Below are 5,072 nucleotides of genomic sequence, written 5' to 3'. Positions count from 1 at the left end.
GCCCCCTTGGCGAGTGCTTGTACTGGCTTTCACACTCAAATTTTGAAGCATTTCTGAGCTAATCCAGGAATATTAGTCACTACACAGGTATTTAGAACAACGAAAAGAAATTGGAAAATTAGACACTATGTGGCTTGTTTGAGACGATCTACGACAAAGAAAATTAAGTGTCTTTTCTACGAGGGTTGTTCAATAAATAAGTTATGCCCTAACTTTACTTTTCTCTCTTTTTTTCTCTGTCACACATACACAAACATGACAAGAATCTGCATAACACTTTTTGCACACGATAACAGGAATTTGTCGTGGAGATATGGAAATATAAAGAAATGTCGCAAACACTAAATAAACACTGTCCATTTCTTCATGTTTGGACTTTCATGTGGCAAAAAGCAAAGGGTAATTTTACTTCAGCACAGTCCAATTTCCTTTTTTTTTTTTTTCTACTTTTCAAGTGATTCCAGAAAATGCTTTCGTTCACTTCTCAAACAAACAGAACGCAATGATACAGAAATAAGAAATAGCATTAATAGTTTTAACCTAACACAATACAAAAATATTCCTCTTGCCACCAACATTTTAAGACGATGTAAAATAAATTTATCATAGAACATACGCATGGACTACGATTGTAGTTGCGCAGCTACAGTCGTCATTCTCAACAATACCTGATTGTTGATGAACATTTAATTATTTTTATAACTGGCTCGGTGACGTAGTGATAAAGTCGTCGCCTTGTAATCAAGGGGTCCCGGGTTCGATAACCGCTGGATCCCACTTTAAACTGTAGGTCCAGTCCCGATTAGACTTACTGTGCATAAAGTAGACTTAAAACCAAAATTCAAATTAAAAATTCAAATCAATGAATTAATTCGTTTATTATACAGGGTATCTATATAAGAACTCTGGGATTTTGAAGCTAAATATTTTATTAAAAACTGAAACTCAGGAAAAAGTAACTATATATTTTTGAAAGTAATGTTATCAAGTTTTGTTTACAATTTAGTAAATTCCAATGTGTGCCCAGTTTGTAGCACGGCACACAACAAATCGAAAATGAACTTCTTGCCACGTCCTGGCCAGCATGTCTGGGGTGACGGTTGCCACAGATGCGATAATTCCTTGCCTTACATGGTTGACATCTTGAATTTTCTCCGCATAAACCATGTTCTTCACATGTCCCCGTAGAAAAATGTCTAAGGGAGTAAGGTCCGGACTTCTTGGAGGCCATGGAATAGGACCTTTCCTTCCAATCCACACTTCCAGTTTCTTTAAACGCCTTAAGCCATTGACGAATGTTTTTTTCCGAAGACTAAACACCACCATACTCGCATCGGTACAATAACAGATCCAGTTTCTACAAGTCATATCACACACTGCTCCTTCTGTTGTGGCGTCGCCGTTGCACTGAACTGCACTGACTGTGTCCGGCTCGGCTCGGCCACTTCAAGGTCAACGCTGCGCAGCGTTGCCAACCTTTGTTGGAATAAACTCCAAACGGCGTGAATAAAACTTGATGAGCTACTGATTTCAAAGTAATTAACCAACCTAAGTTACCTAATGCCGTTTGCGCACTATCATTGTTAAATTTCCCGGAGTTCTTTTATAGACACCCTGTACTTCGCGTTTCTGCTACTTTTGACTAATTGCGAAGATGAGGATGAATGGCGATAACGGGAAATGGATGAAGGGACAGGGCACCCCCCCCCCGTAAGTACCACTCAGGATTATACTGGCTATGGGTCCAGGCGCCTGACCCTCTCTAGCCTGCAATATGCAGTCCAGGGTGTACTACGTGAAAGGGCCACCCCTCAGACCACAAATCAAATGATCAAGACCTACACAAAGTGAACAGTAACACAGTTCTCGAAAGAGTTCCGAAAATAGCATGTATGTCTTAGTAGATGACTTTCAAATATGCAAAATGAGCACGATTCCATCTAATTACAGTTTATTTATGTTATTTTTTGCTAAATTTATGTTTTCTCCCTTGGAATTGAAAAATTAGAAGAATGTGATTTCTTCGAAATTTCATCAAGATAAATATATTAACCCATTTTGGGAGATAATTGTAATGATTGAAAAATGAAACTCTAACTGAAATAAAGATTAAGCGTAAACAGAATATTTTGATGCGATGCGCATTACAATTCGTGTAAATCAAACCAATATTTATATTCGACAGAAGGATTCGTCTGCCTCTGTGCTCCGTGTGAGAACTTTCTACTATAAACAAAACACTGCGCTTTCGCCTAAAAACGTCGGTAAAATAACTCGTTTCACCAGGTTAAAGAGGTCAGTTGTTTTCGTGCGATCCATACACTTTCTTATGGCTAGACATGGACGATATCGGAAATTTGATATCGCGATATATCGTCAAGAAAATATCGTCACAGACGATACGATATTTTTCCGTATCTTGATATCGGTGATATATCGCCAAATATCGTGACGATATATATCACCAAAACATCGTGACGATATATCGTCTAGTTGATATCGCCTGGACGATATTTTTCAATATTGCGATATATCGTCTGGATGATATATCGTCCAAAGGAACTCAGGAACAATGTATTTGAAAGCCGGAACAAGGATATCAAAATATATTTTGGTGGGAAAACATAGGATTGTGAATTGTAACTTATTGTATAATATTTATTGCATTCCCTCTGCCTATATATCGGAATTTTCCTTACCTGTAGAACAATTTTTATATTGCTTATTGTTGTAATTTAAACAATATACATATCCTGTCTTTTTACCTACTTATTTAGGCAGTTTTTAGTGACTAAAAATCTATACAGTACTTATAATACACTTTTGGGACAGATTTAAGTATAGCGAGAAGGCAATGTGAAATGTTTCGTGACTCGCGATCTAAAAAAGAAACCGCACAGATGAATCCATTAGACATAACCTTCAAGGAAACTGTACTTCACTCACACACTTGTGGCGGAACAGCATTAATTGTTCCTTTAATTACGTTTGCTGCTTAAAATCCGCGAGAAAATACCACATCTGACGTAGGAATTAGTCTCCCTGGGAAACTGAAGCATGTCTATAATTTTCAAACAGTCCTTGCCTCCGTTTTCAAAGGTGGCTGTTGAAGGCCTGATCTAAAGTTGTGTATAGTGAGAATATTTTATTCAGATGTGTGTCATTACCCAGGAGAACATTATAACCTACTAATTGTCAGTTACATCATTCTTCGTTCTTGACTGGCAGTAAAACATTCAAATGTTAAAGGGTTACATTTCTTCCGCAACTTCCCTTGCACTTTTAAAATCTTCCAAGGTTCTTCTAGGTATATAATGTGCACGAAAATAGCCTGTGGTTTTGTGTGCTGCACGTATCATCCATGAACTGCGTTCAAAAATTACTCCTCGTTAATAATCTAGTAATGACAATGGAACGATTGCTTCACAGCAACTCTTTTCTTGATCTTAAGACCATTCTTCGGTTACTTCTTACGTAAGATGAGCATTTTCTATACCAAGACATCATAGGAAGTGAAAGGTTCTGGAGTTTGATGGAGATAGAAGTCTTTCAATAACATCGAGCTAGTATCAAAGATTATGAGGAAACTTGAAGCATATGGGGTGTAGTGCTGTAGGAACTGGAGGAAGAGGCTGAATTATTTTGAGACAAACATCACCTAGGAAAAACTGCGTACAGATAAAGAGCTAGACAGTGCTATATTTATCATATTTACACTTAACTTATCCAACATTCTCTCTTTAAAATAGAGGAGCATATTAGTTGTTTTAGCTTTCAATGATCTCCATCGTTACGATTAATTTACTAACAAGAACTTTTACATAAACTAACCGAAAAAATCTACTAATTTCATTTTAACCTTCTAATTTTTTCCGTAGATCGAAAAACTATCTGTTACGTGTAAATTTGTTTAATTAAAAGAAGACAAGCATCTGGGAATATAAAAAAACAATTTGATGTTTATTTTCAAAAGAGAGATCCTATTGGTTAGAATATCGCGCTGCGAAATCAGATATCTGGGATGAAATTCCGGAAGTTCCTTTGTTGTTCATTCAACCATACCTTAATTCATCATTCATCTTTGACAGCGGGTCTAATCTAAAGAAGTAGAAAAGTTACGTAAAGCAACTAATGCAAGAAAACAAGAGTTATACCGAACAATAATAATAAAGCTTACAACATAGGTATGGTTTTGCACCGTGTATTCGTTTACCCATTCCCCCTTCTCCTCCTCTTCTGGTCGGTGATGTCGCCAGAGAATCTTGGTCAGTTTGGCTCATAACTGGAGGGCTGGTGGACATCGCTGCTAAAAATATCTCTTATGTTCTGTCTCTCTTTGCTCCTTCCCACCTCTTTGGTACTCACTTTCTTTGTTTCTATATATCTTTATATCTTTCCCTTCTTCTCTCTGTCTTTCTTACTTTCTCTCACTCCATATGCATTTTCTCTTACTTTCTTTCTAACTTTCTATCTTACTCTGTTTCCCCCTTTAATATTTCTCAGGGTTTCTACCGAAAGTAACTTTTTTCTTAGCTTTTTGTTACAAATGATGCACACGCACCTCCTTTAAATGAAGCAGTATAACAACACATAGCATTATATTTTGGGACGTGATGTTATTAATGAATATCGCTTATGTCTTGTAGTGCAGCTGTAGTATTAAACTTCACATTCACCTTAGTAAAGCGCCAAACACGCATTCTCGTAACACATTATTGAGAGCGACGCGAGCAAGAAAATTTTTACATCCATTTCTTTGCTGGCTCTCAAGAATATTAATTTAATGGGGTGTCAATACTTTGTTAGGATCCCGAGATATGTAGTCTTCTCCAGTTTCACTTTGGCACGCTCGAGGTCGAAAACGTGTGGATACCATATCGCTAAATACTGTATAGTCTCCAAAATTTAATGTTCGAACTCTCTCTTCACTACAGAAACCCCTTGACATTCTAAGATTTAACATTTTATCAATAGTTTTATATTTCCCCCTTTAAATTTAGTACCCAATCCTACCACAAAAATTTCCTTGCCAATTTTAGACTTACTGTTGATATTGCCTCCTCCAAAAAATT

Source organism: Lepisma saccharinum, chromosome 6, assembly GCF_977018435.1.
Source record: "Lepisma saccharinum chromosome 6, izLepSacc3.1, whole genome shotgun sequence".
In the NCBI taxonomy this organism is placed as follows: Eukaryota; Metazoa; Arthropoda; class Insecta; order Zygentoma; family Lepismatidae; genus Lepisma; species Lepisma saccharinum.
The sequence above is the reverse complement of the archived record's forward strand: the minus strand, read 5'-3'. Positions refer to the sequence as shown.